Genomic DNA, 19,181 nt, shown 5'->3' with positions numbered 1-19,181 from the left:
CAATTTCTCGCAATTGCACATTAATGCCCTTGCCTCTGCAATAAACACGCACACACACACAGAGCCAATCTCCTCCCTTCCCGACCCCCTCACCCTGGGCTCCCTCCAACTTCAGTTATTCGTCTGATCTTTGGATCCAAGCTGTCTTCCAATCTCTGTCCAAATCTGCAGGCTAAGGCAAGCCTTGCTTCCATGCTAGCAAGCTAGCCTCCTCTGGGGCCATCTCACTAGTCTTTCCTTGCTGCCTTTTAATGCATAATATACTCTTAGAGATACCATTTGAAGAAGAAAAAAAAAGTTAACAATCATGATTAAGTAGATACACCTCACCCAGAAGACTGGATTTGGCAGTTATTCTTCCTGTTCTTTGCTTTGAGTTGGAACCAGTTTTCATTTTCATCCAATTTGACCAACATGGTTTGACTTAATTCCTGCATTGTTGTATATGTTTTTTCAATTTCCACATTTCATTTCTTTGATTCTTGTATTCATTCATTCTTTCATCCAGTTTTCTCTTACTGTGCTTATCTGAGCAGTCCCAGAAACATTGTTGCTGTTTCATGCTTTGAGTATATCTCATCTCCTCTCCTAGACTCCTAGATTTCAAGCCAAAATCCATGGCTTGTATCACACACAAGATCACGGGCCCTGCTTGGGATTAGCTCATGGAAGGATCATGCATGCATATGAAGGTCTCCTTGGTCTTTTCCCTCTGCATAAGTCCCCTTTTTTATTCCTGAAACCCTCAGGTCCTTTCTACCTGAATGTGCTTGGGTCTCCAGCAAGCAGAGACACAGATTTCATTGTCAGTGACTGATCTGTCCTGTGTTTGGGTATCCAGGGTCATGTGCTCAGGGCTACTCTTGGGCCTGGCCTCAGATACTGTCTGTTGGTGTATGCGTTGGCAGATAACCTGCCATTTCCTCAAGCCTATGGTCAGTTCTTCCCTTCATGTCTCATTGTGTTTTCCTTGGACTACTCTCTGTCCCTCCCCCCTCCCCACTCCCATCTCATTTTTCTGACACTCCCCGATTCTTTCCAGTACCTGCCCTTCTTGTGGTCCTGGCCACTGTTCATGCCTTGGCCGTTACTCCTGCTTGATCCTTCTGTATGTCACACTTTGGTTTCTGTTCCGCCTGATTCTTTTTCTTTCACTTTCCCCCCGCCCACCAGTCATTCTTAACAGTGTCATCATGACTTTCATTGTGGGAACATGGCACTCACTGTCTCCCACACCTCACAGCCACCCCTGGATTTCATGTAACCAACATTCCTTTCCCTAAAGGGCCAGGATGGAAGGATGGAAGGATGAAAGGATGGAAGCTCTGCCACGGCCAGATGCCAGAACCCAGCTCTTAATAGTACTTCCTGCTTCCTGCCCACCTCAGGAAACAAGGCCAGGGCAGAAGATGGAAGCCACAGAAAATACCCTAGACCTCTTGTCAGATTCTGTTGGGCAGTGTGAGCTGGGTGTAACCTTAAGACACCACTCAGAACAGCTTTGCTCTGTGAAAGAGTGAAACAGGGAGGGTTCTCTTAAAGAAGTGGTATGGGCTATGGGGAAGAGGTGGGGTAGCTACATTACGACTGAGACCAAAGAGATTTCTAGTGTTCACATGACTTGGCCTCCTGGTCCACAAAACTCAGCTGAAACACCCAAGTCCAATAAATAACAGAGTCTCTGTCATACACAGAAAAGGCTCTTCCCTTTTTCTTCTCTCAGCCTCTCACATGCAGATTTGTGCAATCTGTTCTTATGCAAAAGTTTGCAAATTGCCCAAATGGTGGATGAGTTTGGAGTTTGTTAGCCATGTAGGGTCAGCCATCCACCATGATAGCTGAAACCACCCAGACTGTCAGAGAGGGGGTGGGGGTGGAGGAGAATCAGACTGCTGGGAAATGGGGCCTTGTGGGACTCAGTTTCAGAGAGCAAGAGATGTTCTTTGTATTTCAAACATGCAAACCGGATTTGGTTAAACACTCTCCCCATGAGGCAGCTGCCCTTTGAAGCTGTGGTCCAGGGTGGAAATAAGGTTCCTATCTGAGAAAGGACAGGTTTCTTTTACCTTACTGACAGTCAGTCTGTCTAGATGTTCTATCCATTATGGCAAGTCATGTATTAGTCTCCTACTATTAATATAGTACCATCAATTTCTCTCTTCAAATCTGTCAATATTTGCTTCATGTATTTGGGGGCTCTACTGTTAAGTGCAAATATATTTATAATTGTTATATTTTCTTCTTGAATTGACCTCTCTATCAGTATAAATAATGGCCATCTTTGTCCCTTGTAGCTGTTTTTGACTTAAAGTCGATTTTATCTGATATTAGTGTACCTATCCCAGCTCTGTTTTGTTTATAACTTGCATGGTATATATTTTTCACTCTTAACCTACTTTTTTTTTTTTTTTAAATATTACATTCAAAAAATATGAGGTCCCTTTCAACCCCACCGCCCCCACCCCCCACTCCCCCCACAGCAACACTCTCTCTCCCACCATCACGACACATCCACTGTACCTGGCAAGCACATCTCTGAGCATCACTGCACCCCATAGTCAACGGTCCACATCATAGCCCACACTCTCCCACGCTCCATCCAGTGGGCCCTGGGGGGATCCACAATGTCCCATAATTGTCCGTGAAGCACCACCCAGGACAACTCCACGTCTCGAAAACGCCTCCCCATCTCATCTCTTCCTCCCATTCCCCGCACCCAGCAGCCACCATGGCCACCCTTCCCACACCAATGCCACATTTTCTCTGTGGACATTGGATTGGTTGTGTCCATTGCACATCTATGTCAAGTGGGGGCTTAGATTCCACATGGATACTGGATGCACTCCTCCTGCTTTCAGTTGTAGACACTCTAGGCTCCATGGTGTGGTGGTTGACCTTCTTCAACTCCATGTTAGCTGAGTGGGGTAAGTCCAATAAATCAGAGTGCAGGAGCTGAAGTCTGTTGAGGCTCTGGGCCTGGGTATCATATTGTCAGTCCAGAGATTCAAATCCCCTAAATATATCTTAAACCCCAGCACCAACTACAATTCCAGTAAAGTAGCATGAAAGGCTTGTGAAAAGAGATCACCTCTGAGTCCAGTTCCATCACACAGAAACACCAGCTCCAAAGAAGGGCCATCTGACATGGCAGTGAACCCTATCTGCCATGACCATAGAACCCGTGGGTCTCTTTATCCCTCAAAAGAACCAATACCTGGGGTTGTATCTACTTTATCTGTCTCTTAGACTCTGCTCAGTTGTGCATAAGGGCATTCCTCTGACAACCTCCAGACTCTTTTTTAGAGACTCGTAGCCATATAAACTCATTTTTCCTTTCCATTTCCCCCTTACATTAGGTCAAACAGCATTTTGAAGTCATGTTATTATATGTAGACAGGGATATTCTGCTGATCTGCATTGAACCTTTAATTCAAGGTCATTTTCTAGTTGCATCTTCAGCTGGTATGTGGTAGTGATCCCTCAGTGCCAGGGAGGCTCATCCCCGGGTGTCATGTCCCACGCTGGGGGGAATGCCCTGCATCTACATGCTGAGTTTGGCTTCGAGAGTGGCCACATTTGAGTAACATGAAGGCTGTCAGGAGGAAACTCCCAGGCACAATGCTACTCTAGGCCTTGTTCTTATTGCGGGTGTATAGGCTCACAAGCATAGCCATTAGTATCAGGAGCCCATTGTTGGGCCCTCATTCCTTCCTGGTTCTTACCGTTGCACCTGGGGGACTGCTGCTGCTCCCCCAGGGACCACGACAGAGACCCCCCGGCCAGGAACCCAGTACCCCCCAGCTGTTGTTTTTAATTGTTTCCACTATGAGTATATCTAAACATTACCATGTACCCTGGACATATGCCCTGTATAACTCCCTGTCAACCATATATAGCCTGTCAATAACATCCTATATCAGTATTCCTCCGCCGCCATTGTTGAAACACTCTGTGATCCAAAACTTCCTGTAAAGTGAATCCCAACATAATGTCAGTTTCCCTTACTAGTAAAATGGAATATAGCGATGAGTTTAAAGGTTAGATCTAAAGTACATATTGATTTGGAAAAATTTTCTACATCCTATCTTTTTCTTTTCTTTTTTTTCCTAATTATTAAGCTTCTTTTCACAAGAGTCTTAGATCACGGTAATTCATATATACAATATACAGTACTCACACAGATTTCCCTTCCACAGCGATAATCTTTTAACTTATTCATATCATATTTCCTGAAACTGATGTACAGATTCCGAAACAATAGCTTTCAAACAAGGTGACATCTGTGCTTACAATGTGGTCCATACTTTAGGATGTACAGTTTTTTAAATTTTTTAGTTATCCTATGTTTTGCATTATGGTTTACATTATTAGTCTGTCATCCCCTATATGTTTTTGGTGTAATATTACATGTTTTATATTCATCCTCGTGTACTCTCGCAAAACTCCTCTCTTGCCCCCACATTTACCTTGGTTCCATCCATTCCACATCCATTTTCCCCTCCCCTTGGGGCCCACAGCGCCAGCCAATCTCCATTTCCTGAGAAGCCATGTCCAGAGATACTTGTAGCAGTGTTCAGGGCCTGACTTTCTCAACTGCCCTAATGCCCTGGGAGCCACCCTTTCTCACGAGAGATACAGTTCTATTTGATGGCATTAGTCCTCCCCAGGATGTGGGTCCACCCCAACTCTCACTTCTTGGGTCTCTACCCAATGGTACAACCCACTCTGGTAAAATGAGCCTTCAGCCATTCCCCCGGAGTCCGTCCCGTATCAGACCATCCCCCCTGAGCATCCTAAACAGGTAACCCTCCTAATTATATTTTGATACGATTTTCTCAGCATCTTACTCTCAACGAACACCTGACACTCTCCTATGTTTGTATGTTGCCCCTCCCTCCCCCCAATTTTTTGGGCAATATTACCCCTCCGCCCATCCCCAGCCCCCCTCAAACCCGCAAAACCCCACCCGAAGGCAACCCCTTGCCCCCATTTTGTCCCTTCTTTGTCCTCATACTTACCGCCAGTTCATCATAGATTCCATCCCTGCAGACGTCGGCTCACATCCTTCCTCCACCCCCCAATTTCCTGTAAGCCTCTTTTCCAGTCTCTAGCTCTCTGAGGCAGGTTGCTTATTTCATATCATTGAGGTCATGTAGTATTTGTCCTTCAATGCCTGTTAACCTACTTATGACTTTGAATTTAAAGTGAGTCTCTGGAAAGCACACATGGCTCTACTGATAGAGCTTCTGTCTACCATATGGAGGGTCCAGGGTTTGATCCCCAGGACCTCCTGAGCTGTGTGGTAAGCTGGCCCATGTGCAGTGCTGCCGCACGTAAGGAGTGCCATGTCACACAGGGGTGCCCCCACGTAGGGGTGCCCTGTGCGCAAGGAGTGCACCCCACAAGGAGAGCCACCCCATGTGAAAAAAAGCACAGCCTGTCCAGGAGTGGAGCCACACACACATGGAGAGCTGATGCAACAAAAAAGAGACGGGGTATCCCAGTGCCACGGATACTGCAACCGGACACAGAAGAAGGCACAGTGAATGGACACAGAGAGCAGACAATGAGGGGGAAGGGGAGAGAAATAAATAAAATAAATCTTTAAAATAATAATTAATTAAATAAAGTGAATCTCTTGTACACAGCATATAGCTGGGTCATACTTTTTTATCTATTCTGCCAATTTCTGCCTTTTGACTGGAGAGTTTAATCCATTTACATTTAAAGTCACTATTGATAATATAGAACTTTATTCTATTTTGCTATTTAGACTTTGTAAGTCTTACAGCATTTTTGTCCCTCAATTCTTCCATTTTTTCCTACTTTCGTATTTATTTGATTTTTATTTATTTATTTGCTGTGCCATATTGGGTCCCTTCACATTTTTATCTGGATATATTTTTCATCTGTTTTTTTTTTGGTAGTTACCATGGGGTTAAAATTTAACATCCTAAATATTTAACAATCACATTTGATTGGATACCAACTTGATATCAATAGCATATACATACCCTGTTACTATACTTCTCAGTCTTCCCACCTTTTTTTTGTACTTTTTACAAATTATATCTTTATACAGTGTATGTGCAAATACCATAGATTTATTATTACCTTTTTTAAAAAAGATCTATTTTATTTATTTATTCTCCAAACCCCCCCCCCCCATTGTTTGAAGTCACTGTATGCTCTCTGTGTCCATTCACTGTGTGCTCTCTGTATCTGCTCATCGACTCTTTATGAGGTATCAGAAACCAAGCCTGGGACCTCCCATGTGGGAGAGAGGCACTCAGTCACTTGAGCCACCTCAGCTCCCTGGTTGTGTCTATCATTGTCTTTCCTCCTCTTTGTGGCTCTTTGTTGTGTCAGCTTGCTGTGCCTGCCTGTCCCACCAGCTTGCCTTCTCCAGGGGGCACTGAAAACTGAACCCAGGACCTTCCATGTGGTAGGCAGAAGCCCAATCGCTTGAGTCACATCTGCTTTCCTATCATTACCTTGTATGTCCCAGATTTCTTTTAGGCTTTTTTTTTCCTGCTTCTCAGTCTGACTCATTTCAATTGTCTTGTCTTTGAATTTCCTGATTCTTTCTTCTGCCAGGTACAATCTGCTCTTGAAACTCTCCTGGGAATTTTTCAACTCCAGTCCTGTTCAGTTCCTTTTAAAAATGTCTCTTTATTGAGATTCTCATATTGTTCACTCATTGTTTTCCTGAGATTCCTTAATTCTCTCTCTCTATTTTCTTTCATTTCCTTGAGCACATCGAAGTGTTTTATTTTTTTTTTAAGTCTTTGTCCTGTATGCCCAGTCTGGTCTTCTTAGTTCATGTTTTCTGGACTTTTATCCTCTTCCTTTGGATAGGCCCTCATTTTCTATTTCTAGGTCTTGTAATTTTTTTTTTTTTTAAGATTTATTTTATTTATTTCTCTCCCCTTCCCCCCATTGTCTGCTCTCTGTGTCCATTCACAAGTATGTTCTTCTGTGTCTGCTTGCAGTCTTGTCATGCGGCACTGGGAAACAGTGTCAATTTTTTTGTTATGTCATTTTACTGCATCAGTGCTCTGTGTGCAGTGCCACTCCTGGGGTGGACTGTGCTTTATTTTTTTTGCGTGGGGCGGCTCCCCTTGTGGGGTGCACTCCTTATGCAAGGGGCACCCCTACATAGGGGACACCCCAGCTTGGCACGGCACTCCTTGCACGCAGCAGCACTGCATATGGGCCAGCTCACCACACGGGTCAGGAGGCCCCGGGTATTGAACCCTTGGGCCCTCTATATGATGGGTGGATGCTCTATCAGTTGAGCCACAACTGCTTCCCTGTCTTGTAATCTTTTGTTGCACACTGTACCTTTTAATATTTTAAAATCTTATCCTCTCATATTTATTCCCTGAGATGTCTGTTCCTTGAGTTTGTAACCAGCTGGTGATGTGACAGAGATTTTCTTGAGTGTCAGCCCTCCTTAATCAGGAAGGTCAGCACAAGGGAAATGCAAAATGCAGAGTCTTCCCTGACTTTGCGGAGCCTGTGTCTTGTCCTGGTCTTGTGCTTGCTAGTAGCCTTAGGAGATCCTTTTCTACTTCAAAGACAGAAAGACCTTCTTTCTTTGCTGGATATTCTATTGCAGGACTTAGAGCAGGTGAGCTTCTGCCCCAGGCTGTCAGCCTCAATTGTATCTTACACTGTTTCCATTTTCTCAAGCTGCTTTTGCCTGGATGAGGGGCATACAGGAGAGGTGTTTCCCAAGTTATTCCTTTCCAACTGGAACAAGGCCAGAGACCTATATAGGAAGTGCCAGCTGGCTCCAAACACCACTGGAGGGGGGATGATGGAGGGACCAGGAAAGGCACCAGGAGATTCTTCCTGTGGCTCCCCAAAGTTTCACTTTCTTGACCTACTCAGCAAATGCAGCCCTTCAGTTGTCCTCTGCATCTTTGCAGAAGCATACCACTTTTGTCCAGGGCGGGTTGGAACAATGGCCACCTTCAGAGCTGGGCCCCCAGTGATCTGAAATAGCTAATCAAAAGCTGCTTTCAGCAATTGGCTCGTGCCCACCGGATTTGGGGGAATTAGATGTTTATGTCTCTTTCTGATACTAGCAGGCTATGCCAGGGTCAGACCCCACTGCTGCCTGCCTCGAGAGAGGATGAGCAATGGTAACAATCACACGAAGAGAGGAATTTACTGGTATTTACCATAGTTTACCAACCTCTTCTTTCCACTCTTCCCTGGATGGTGGCCAGTATTCTACTAGACTCAAAATAGTTGATTTAGACATTTCCTGCCTATTTAATAGTTTTTCTGGTAGAGGGACTGATTCCTGGAACTTCCTACTCTACCATCTTCCTCGAATCCCTCCCAGGTATCTTTTTTATCCTTTCTGCTGTCGGCAGCAGGGAGTGGGGATGTCTGCTTGGCCAGAGCAGCAGCCTGACTTGTTCTTACAGGCATCTTTCTCCAGCATGACCTCCCCTCAGTTTCTTTCTGCTGCTTTGTAAGCCAAATTCACAAGTCAGGTTGAATGGGCTCTTCTGTTTGATGGCTGGTTGAGGAATAAGGCAGGTCTCATGGCTTCTTCTCAAGTTCGAGAAAAGAATGGCAGACCTAATCCTAGTGCTTTCTTCTTTCCTCTTCAAGTACAAGTGCATAAAGCCCACCCATGGGTGCATCCCACCCATGGCACAGGCAGGAAAGCAAAGACAGTTTAATTCGAGATGGGCATTTGGGTTCAAAAAGATTCCCTATTGCCTAATATAATACTGAGAATACATTTACTATTTATGAACTATTTAAGCAATTAAGTAAGGCCTTACCAAGCAAGGTAAAGGGAAAAGAAAATGAGAATTTTATCAAATTGGATCGAGGGATACAGGTTTTAAAGAAAACTATTTTTAAATATTTTTATAGACTCTTAGTTATAGTTGGTGTTAACCAAAGTGTGCCAATCTCATATTACTGACTGTTTTTAGAACTAAATGTATAATGTTATCTATTACAAGTATCTTGGATACCTTTTTTCAACCAACTTGAAAGTTCATAGAGCTGAACTTCATGAGTCCTTATAGTCCTGGCCCTCCAGGGTACACAAGTTGATCCACTGGAGTGCAAGAAGAAAAATTTGAACTTCTGTCTATATCTGTTTTTTAATCTAAAAAAAAAGAATTAAAAAATTAAACTTTATATTATTAATAGTAATAAGTATTACTGATATTTACTATACATATCTATAAGTACAGTTGATCCTCATTATTTGTGGATTTTGTATTTGTAAATTTGCCTATTTGCTAAAATTTATTTCTAATCCCAAAATCCATGCTCACAGTGCTTTCTTAGTCATTTGTGGGCATGTGCAGAGCAGTAAAAATTTTGAGTCCCCAAAGCTTACATTCCCAGCTGAGGTCAAACAAAACAATGATCTGCCTTGTCGTTTCTACTCACATACTATAAACTAGTGTCTTTTCTGTGGTATATTTAGTACCACAATTTTTGAAGTTTTATGCTTTTTGTTGGTAATTTTTCTGTTTTAAGTGGTCCCTGTACATAGCACTGACGTGCCATTTAGTGTTCTAAGTATGAGAAGGCTGTGATGTGCCCTTACCTGGAAAATATGTGTTATAGATAAGCTTCCTTTAGGCATGAGTTTTAGAGCTATTGGCCATGAATTCAATATTGATGAAACAATAATATGTAATAAATAAATGTTATTTAAATAGAAACACACATAAAACAAAGTTATGTATTGATTGGCTGACAAAAATATTGTGACTAGAGATTTGCAAGAAGCTAACTCTGTGTGTCCTTTAGGAACAATGGTTCACTATTGATGAATTCATTGACTGTGGGGACATTATAAAACGTAACTACCACAAATAGTGCGAATCAACAGTATATGTGTTTAAATTTACAAATAAATATAAAATGATGGGGATGCAGGCTCAAGTTTTGTTTTTTGGATTGGATTTTAAGATAAAAAATGGTGGGACTTCTTCTGGTCAATATGGAGCAACCAAGACCATATTTACCCTCCTGCCTAAAACAACCCCCAAAACAGGAAAGAATATATGAAAAAACAATTTTCAAGACACTGAACATCAGGCACTGAAGAGTAGTAATCTTTGACAGTATGGAAACAAATGACCCCTACAGTTGCCCCAGCTCACTGCCTAGACTGAGAGTTTCCAGTCTGCAGTACAAGGAAGGTAACCCAGGTGGAGCCTGTTGTACTTCTTGAGTGAAGCAGACAGAACTAAGAGTCTGGAGATATCAATGCAGGTAGAGTTCATGAAAGAGAGTATTGGAGAAAAAGGAGCTGTGTATGTTGAGAATCCTGGAGATCTGCAGTAGATCCCTCAGGTATTAGGCAGAGTGCTAGTTGGTCATGCATGTGAGGAAACTACCCAAAGCTGGAAAAAATAATCATCTAAAAGGATTAGAAGAAACAGTGCCTGGCACTCACACAGCCAGAAATAGTAGCTGCCCCTACCAACCAAACTGGAAAACCTCATATTTTATGGGGTATTGGGTAAAGTTCTCAGAAAAGGCTTCCCTTAGTAATGAAGAATGATTAGCCCTAGATTAAATGCTACATTTGCCCACAAATGCTTTTAGATCACAACCTAACAAATCTTAAAATCAAGACCCCAAAGGATCAAATTGTTTCTCAGTAACTTAACTGTGTTTCAAAACAAAAGTCAAGAATATTTATAGAATTACAAAGATATCTAGTACCTAATAAAGTAAAATTAACAGTGTCTGACATCCAAACAAATTATATGTCATGCAAGTGAGAAAATACAATTCATAATGAGGAGAAAGTTAAATTGAAATCAACCCAGAATTGATGCAATTGTTAGAATTAGCAGACAGGAATATTAAAATGATTATCACAATTGTGGTCCACATGTTTAAAGATTTAGGAAGATACATGGGATATAGAAAAAAGACCTGGATTGAATGTCTAGAGAAGAAAACTACCATTTCTGAGATGGAAAATACACTACATGGGACTGATTGGCAGGAAGACATTGCAAAAGAAAAGATGAACTTGAAGACATATCAATAGAAACTACAAAAGAAAACATAGCAAGATAAAATTTTTAAAATGAAGAGTATCAGTGGGCTGTTGGGCAGCTTTAAGCAACCTAATATATGGTGATTGCAATCATCAAATGAGAGGAGAAAGAAGAAACATATTTGAAGAAATAATGGCTAGGATTTTTCCAAATTTGATGAAAACAATAAACCCATAGATCCAAGAATCTCAATGAAACCCAAGCACAAAAACCATTAAGAAAACTATACTAAGGCATACCATAAGCAAATTTCTCAAATCCAGTGATAAAGAGAAAATGTAAGAGCACCAAAGAAAAAGATACACATTACATACACATACAGGGGAAGAATGATAAAGATGATGAGCAGATTTTTCATTAGAAACAATGCAAGCAAGAAGACAATGAAATGATATCTTTAAATTACTGGAAAGAAAAAGTGTAATAAAGCAAAACACTGTCAAGTATAATTCTAGTCCCAGAAAAAATACCTTTCAAAAATGAAGGCAAAGTTGACCTTTTCAGATATACAGTAGATAATTAATTTATAGCCAACTACTAGAAATGTTAAAGTCTTTCTGGTAGAAGGAATATGATACTAAGTAGAAATACGGATCTACACAAAGGAATAAAGAAGGTGAGAAATGGAATCAGGTTCCATGTTGTGAAGCCCAGTTAGCTCCATGGAGAGGCCCATGTGGCAAGGAACCAAGACCCCTGTCTACAATCCCAGCTGAGCTCCCAGTTCATAGCTGGTACCAACTTGCCAGCTGAGTGATTTTGGAAGTGAATCCTACAGTTCCAATCAAGCTGCTGATGTTTCATGGACTACAGTAAAACTGTCCCCACTAAGCTCTGCCCAAATTTCAAATTTGAGATTAGAAGAGATGATTGGTGTTTTTATAGGCTACTAAGTTTTGGGGTAGTCTATTACTCAGAAATAGGTAACCAGAACAGGCTTGCTGGGAGATGGTCTTACTGGCTCTGCAATCCTAACCTGCACCCCATCACCTCCTTGTCCTCCAGTTTGTAGTAAGAAAAAAAAGTTAGGGGAAAATTACAGCATAAAGAGACGCCAGAATTGTAAATAATTAACTTAGTAGCCTTGTTTAAAATAACTGTGGCTTTTCCTTTCTCATTTCTCTGTAAGTTAAGAAGGAAGAATGGGGCAGAAGTTGGAGAATCAAGCTTAAAGATATGAGAATGCTTACAGTAAGTAGTGACTGATATTTCACTTTTGACTTGTACATATGCTAAAATATGGAAATGCAGTCTTGGCATAGTTCTGAAAATGGGGTGTGATGAGGGAATCTTAGAATTTTGTCATTTATCTCTTGAAGTTTGGGAACACATTTAAATATAGAAATTTGTGTCCACCAATTTCCTGGAAATTTCTGAAGGCAGAAATCTTGCTGGAGAAGTTTACAGCAAACTGCATGGATAGAATTCTAGGGAAAAAATAATGGGAGAAATTCTTCTCCAATTTTCCATAGCCTTAAGATACTGAAGAGAAGGACCTCTTTTTTCCTGGACTGTGGGAGAGCCAAAGGTTAAAGAGACAGCACAGCAGCCATAGGGCTGCTCATGGAGATACTGAGAAGGGATGCTCCTCCAAGACAGTATTTTGGAGCATGAAATACAGGGGATGAAGGGAGACATGGATGAGAATGTCAGCAGCAGGGAGGACTGGGTGAAGCTAAACACTGACCTGAGAAAAACATGTACCCGCATCTCTGCGGAGACTACCATTTGTGGGGAGTGATGAGCAAGAGAGAGATTTGGACCACGTGAGAGCTAGACTCGGGGCATTCCACCACTGAGATGGGTCCACTTCCTAAGAAGATCCCAGTTTTACTCTCACTATTCTACAACATCAGAGGAGCTAGGCCCAAAGATGGAGAGAGAAGAGAATACCAGAACTAGAATATATCCCCAATACACTCACCTCTACTGTAAGGAGATGGAGAGTGAAAGAACAGATACTGCCTCCTCCGCACTCCAAATCCCTGGGACTGAAAAGACCTTGCAGGCATTTGGGGGAGAGGGGATGAGATAAAATTTGAATTGAACATTTTATTTAAGCAGCTTTTGTGATAAAATCTACTCATTTTATGTGTGTAACTCAAAGGTCTGTAGTAAATGTACAGAGTTGAATAAATATCACTATAATGCAATTTTTGAACATTTTCATCAGCCCACTTAGATCTCTCATGTCTACAGTCAGTCTCTGAATTAAATTTTAATTAAAAGTTCCTATATGGGATGATGAAAAAGCTTTGTAATGGATGGTGGTGATGGTGGCATATATTGTAAATGTGATTGGTATCACTGAGTTGTGTACATATAGTGAGGTAATGTGGAAAAAAAATTTTTGTATGTATGTTACCACAATGAATTTTTTTTGTTTAAAAAGGAGAAATTTTAAGTGGAGGTTTAAACTGGAACTACATTGAAGTTAAAAAAAGAAAGTATCCAGAAAGTCATATAATCTAATCATTAAGAAATTTGCTAATCATTATAGAAGGGAGATTCCATATTGCATAGCTGGAGGAAATGAGAAAAAAATAAAACATGAACAAATTTTACTCATATTTATCCCCACTGAATTTTCACATTGTCATAGACAGTTTTATATAGGGGTTTTTTTGGTTTTTTTTTTTTTTTAAGTTTGGTACCTTTTTTTTTACTAAACTATAAAGTCCTTGAGGACAGTGGACATATCTTTTCCACAGTACATCCCCAGGACCTGTCAGAGAAGTTGTCACATGATAGTTGCCATATAAAAATTGATTGAATGGGAGCGATTGTGGTTCAAGCAGTTGGGTACCTGCCTCTCACATGGGAGGTCCTGGATTTTGTTTCTGGTGCCTCCTAAAGAAGATGAGCATATGTGACAAGCAGACACAATGAGCAGGCACAATGAGCAGGGAGTGGATGTGGCTCAAGCAGTTGGGCACCCACCTCTCACATTGGAGCTCCTAGGCTCAGCTCCCAGTGCCTCCTAAAGAAGAAGAGCAGGCAATTAGTGGACCAAAGAGCAGATAATGAGCAGACACAGCAAGCAGATAAGCAGATACAACAAGTGGACACAATGAGCAGACAATGAGTAGAAACAATGAGCAGGCAGACAAGGGAGCCGGGGGTTAGGGGTAGGATTGGTTGAATGAATAATAAAGTTCTCCAGAGTAAACTCGGAATGGTTAGATAATAGATGATGGGATGTTAGAGCCCAGATGCACTTTAGAGACTATCTAGTCCAGTTTCCTCCCCACGGAGAAGAGGACATTCAGGACCAAAACTATGCAGTGACTTGCGCCAAGGCACAGAGCCCCTTAGTGGTAGAGTTACTGGGGGCTCTTCTCTATAAACCAGCCCTTGAGTTAAGCTAATCATGAACCCCATACTTCTGTAAACATCAGAAGGGCCTTTCTTTAGAATAATTCCTGCTATGCTCAGAGCAGGGGCATGATAGAGTGCTAGATACTAAAGATAGTATGCCAGGAGCAGAGAAGGCATGGAGAATTACTGTGGGTAAAGCTACTCAGAGTCAAAGATGTGGCCAAACACTGCTTATTTCTTGAAAAATGTTTTAAGAACCTTCCAGGAGGACAGAGGCCAGAGGAAGATCATTTTATTTCTAACATGAGCTCTGGCTGTCACCAGAGATTTCTTGAGATACTTCAGGAGACCTCGGGCTCTGGATCAAAACAAATCTATCTGCCTGGAATCTCCAAAAGACTCGGAAACTGACAGAGGATGGCCACAAGACTCAGGGGCCTATGCTAGGACAATCAGCACTTCCCAGATGGTTCTGCAGGTAAGGATCTGTCCTAGGAGTAGGGGAAGAGTATCCAAACAAACAAACAAACAAACAGGCCCATGGTGGGACTCCCATCTCACAACCCAGGCTCCTTATAGGCTACTAGTGGGCCTGGCCCTACTGTGCTCTGGGGCCTGCATGGAGAAGACCCAGTCCCCAGAAGAAGCTTGTCAGTCAGTGAAACACCTTCAGGCCACAAGATGTGTTTATCATGGAAGGCTCTTCCTGCTTAGGGTTGAAGGAGCCCCTGACACTGTGGACCCATCACAGTAGAGCAAAGTGCCATGGATTGGTTTTGCTCTTTCTGAGATTTCACATGTTATGAGGCAGTCTTGATTATATTGCTTCTCTGCCCTGGTTTGTCCTGGGTTCTGCTGGGAAGCAGCAGTTGTCATAAAATTCTTTCCCTTTGGCTTACTCCTTACGTCAAATCACTGCCTGTTCCTCAACCCATCCCAGGCTCCTCCAAGACCTCATCCCAGCTCTTTTTAAGCTCTTCGTTGTGGGCTGTGTCAATGACTGCCTGATATTGTCTTGAGAGTTTTAAGACTTGATCCAGACCAATATAAGAAAGACTTCTGCATACAACTCCCTTACCCCCCCCCCCCAAAAGTATGTCTATGGGGCATATGGGATGGAAGGTAATGTTTGGCTCTTGTTTCAAAGACTATAATAACCTCCCAGTGTGACAGTTTTTTCAACAGATACATTTGGACTTCATCTGACAAAATGATTGACAAGGTCTAAAAGTGAGTGGTGATTTAAGTGCGACTTACGGAATTTCTTCACCCTGGAACTCTCAGGAAAATTCTTTTAGAAAGGATCACAGGAGATTAGGTTATGTGGCTTAAAGGGAGTCCATCAAATGAGAAGTGCTGTTTGATTCACTAGATGTGAATGTCCTTGGGCCCTGGTTCCAGATGGCATGGTGTCTCTGAATGAGCCCAATTCAAGGGTGGGCCACATGCTAAGTTCCACACGTTCTGTGCTCTTTCCCAGCACTGACTCACAAACTGGAGTCCTGGGCAGAAGTCACACTGTAGCTCCCTGCAATGGGAAAAGGTATGTTCCTGGCAGCCCATGGCTGTGAAATACTTTCTATGCACTAATTAAACTGAGCAGCCAGCAGAGGTATTGTTAGTCTCCATTTTATAGATCAGGAAACAGAGGCATTAAAAGGTCAAGTAAGGTGCCCACAGTCACAGGGTGAGGCAACAGTAAAACTGGGCCCAAGATGCGAATGTTGCACCTTCCAAGGTCAGCATTTGACTCTGCTTAAACTGTTTTCTCAGGGAAAATGTTTTCTACTTTACCCAGAGCAAGAGTTCTTTGTGAATCCTGCCCTAACACTGTCAGTTCTCTGCTCAACAGCCAAAGCCCGTGCCTTTCCCAGTCTCCCTCCATACTTCCACTTAACCTTCCTACAAGCTGTACAGCTCCCACCTTCCTCTTGTAGACTTGTCCCAGCTGGACTCCCCACTCACCTAGAGTGTCAAAAGGTGGTCCCCTCTGTCCGTGGCCTTGGCCATGTCATCAACTTCCTTGCCTGCTATAGCTCAGAAGCATAGCCCAACCTAGGAGCTCCCAGGCACTTTTCCTTCCTTGCAACTTTTACTCACCACACTGATATCTCTAGTTCCTTCAGATTCAGCAGCATCTTTATCTACTCCTTACATCCTTCTCCTCACCTCCATTCTCAGTCTCTAAAACCTTCCTCTTCCCATACCATCAAGACTTCTTCAGTAATTCCAGGCCCCTTCCAACTTCGAGAATTTCTAAAGACTTTTCCTGCTCTGTGATGCCTTGAAGAACATGGTGGCCTTCCCAGCCACCATTTGTCCTCAGAATCGATTTGTCCTCAAGTCTCTCACAATGTCTCAAATGTGTATTTAAGGTGATGTGGTAGGCAGAATTCAAAGATGGCTCCCCAAGAGTTCTTAACCCCCCTAGTGAACATACCCTGTGAATATGATGGAATTTACTCCTGTGATTAAATTAAGTTATATTGTATGACCTAATTGATCTTAAAAAAGATTGGGTGGGCCTGACCTAATCACACTAACCCTTTAAAAGCAGAGGCTAGGTGGCGGACTTGGCCCAGTGGTTAGGATGTCCGTCTACCACATGGGAGGTTTGCAGTTCAAGCCCCGGGCCTCCTTGACCCGTGTGGAACTGGCCCATGCACAGTGCTGATGCATGCAGGGGGTGCTCTGCCACGCAGGAGTGTTCCCTGCTTAGGGGAACCCCATGCACAAGGAGTGCGCCCCGTAGGGAGAGCTGCCCACCGCAAAGGAGAGTGCAGCCTGCCCAGGAATGGTGCCGCACACACGGAGAGCTGACACAACACGATGACGCAACCAAAAGAAACACAGATTCCCGTGCCGCTGACGACAACAGAAACGGACAAAGAGGATGCGGTGAATGGACACAGAGAATGGACAACCGGGGTGGGAGGGAAGGGAGAGAAAACAATCAATCAATTAAAAAAAAAAAAAAAAGCAAAGGCTATTCTCTGGCTGTTCAAAGGAAAGAAAGCCAGAGGCACCTTCTGGCTGGCCTGTGTTGCAAACTGCCAATGGAGAAGGATGACTTCTAGGAGCTGACCATGGTTCCTGGTTGATGGTGGGCAGGAAAACAGGGACATTGGTCATACAAAGAGAGAGAGCTGAATTCTACCAACAACAAGAATGTTAGGTGAGGAGCCACAGCCATCCATGTGCAAAATGTCAGCCTTCACTTGCAGACTCCTAGCAGAAGGGCTTGGCTGATGGTTCATCTGAATAAAAGTGGGATTGCTTGGTTCACAGCACTTAGCTGCTGGCTCTGAGACAAAGATGAACTAGACACCATTCTGCACCCAGGCATTTCTAGACCAGGAATTAGACCAGCACACACGTGAGTAATACAAGGGGGAGAAGAAGAGAAGGCATAGAGCAGAATGTCTAGTAAAGCTAAAGAGAAGGAAATCATATCCAGTGGGGGGTGGGGGTGGGGGTTGAAAATTTGATAGAGGATTGTGGCATTTGATGTGGACCTGAGGGCTGAATTGGGTTTTACTTCAGAAGCATAGGTGGGAAATCAGAGAAACAGTGTACTGCTCAGCCGTACAATGTATAGGGCATTTGGCACATCAGATGCAGTATGGGTCGGGTGGAAACAGTATTCTGATGCCACAGTGTACACACCCTTGAGTTCTAGGGAGTGGTGTGTTTGGATTATTTGGCAAGGAATGGGCGGCCATGGAAAAATTGGACGCTGGGGTCGGATAGAATCCAGGTGAATTGTGTAGGATGGATTAGAGTAAAGGCTGAAAGGGATGGGGACTATTTGCAGACCATAAGAGTAGAGATGGCAAAAAATAATCAAAACCCTTTTGCATTGTTGGAGGGGATGTAAAATGGTGTAGCTGCTGTGGAAAAATAGTTTGGTGATTCCTTAAAAAGTTAAACATAGAACTGCTGGATGACCCAACAATTCCACTTCTCAGTACATACCCCAAAGAAGTGAAAGCAAGGACTCAAACAGATGCATGTACACCAATGTTCATAGCAGCCTTGTTCACAAAAGGTGGAAGCAACCCAAGTATCCATCAGGAGATGAAATGATAAACAAAATGTGGAATATCCATACAGTGGAATATTATTCAGCCATAGAAAGGAATGAAGTTCTGGCACATGTGGCAACATGGATGAACCTTGGAAACATTGGAGCTAACTGAAAGAAGTCAGACACAAAAGGGCAATTATTGTATGATTCCACTTAAGTGAAGTATCTAGAATAGGCAAATTCTTTAAGACAAATTAGAGGTGACCAGGGGCTTGGGGTGCCATGAGAGGTATTACTAATGGGTGTGGAGTTTCTGTTGGGGTACTGAAAAAGTTTTGGAACTAAAGAGTGGTGATGATTGTACAGCATTGTGAATGTAGTTAAAGCCACTGAATTGTACACTTAAAATTGGTTAAAATGGTAACTTTTATGATACATATTTTCATGACAAAAACTTTAAAATAATAAAAATTGAACTTCAGTGCCTTATTCCATAAGTAAGTAAAGAAATAACCAGAGCCTATATGATGGCTCAGAAAGTAGGGACAGAAAAAAGGAGATGAATTTCACAATCACTGGAGTAGGACATCTACTGACTCATCAAGGCATTGAATAGAGAGCATCCAGCACAGGTCTATCCATGAGAACATCCATCTTCCATTCATCCATGTTTGCTAATATTTATTGGAAATCTCCTTGTAGTGCATTAAATTGTGTCATTCTCACATCCCTCCCCAAAAGATCTATGACTCCCTTTCCTGTGAACGCAA

At 42.6% G+C, this 19,181-nt stretch overlaps 1 protein-coding gene across 1 annotated transcript in view; it reads left to right on the top strand.

Annotated features, from left to right (window-relative positions):
- The window catches only part of ATG5 (autophagy related 5), a 185,003-nt gene extending 172,746 nt beyond the window's left edge, over positions 1-12,257 (top strand). Inside the window, exon 9 of the transcript XR_009188003.2 lies at positions 12,196-12,257. The gene's annotated coding sequence lies outside the window, so the exon portion shown is untranslated. The remainder of the gene's footprint in view (positions 1-12,195) is intronic.
- The last annotated feature ends 6,924 nt before the right edge of the window (positions 12,258-19,181 follow it).

Source organism: Dasypus novemcinctus, chromosome 11 (assembly GCF_030445035.2).
Source record: "Dasypus novemcinctus isolate mDasNov1 chromosome 11, mDasNov1.1.hap2, whole genome shotgun sequence".
Lineage (NCBI taxonomy): Eukaryota > Metazoa > Chordata > Mammalia > Cingulata > Dasypodidae > Dasypus > Dasypus novemcinctus.
Note: the sequence above shows the minus strand (reverse complement) of the source record. Positions and strands in the feature narration are given on the sequence as shown.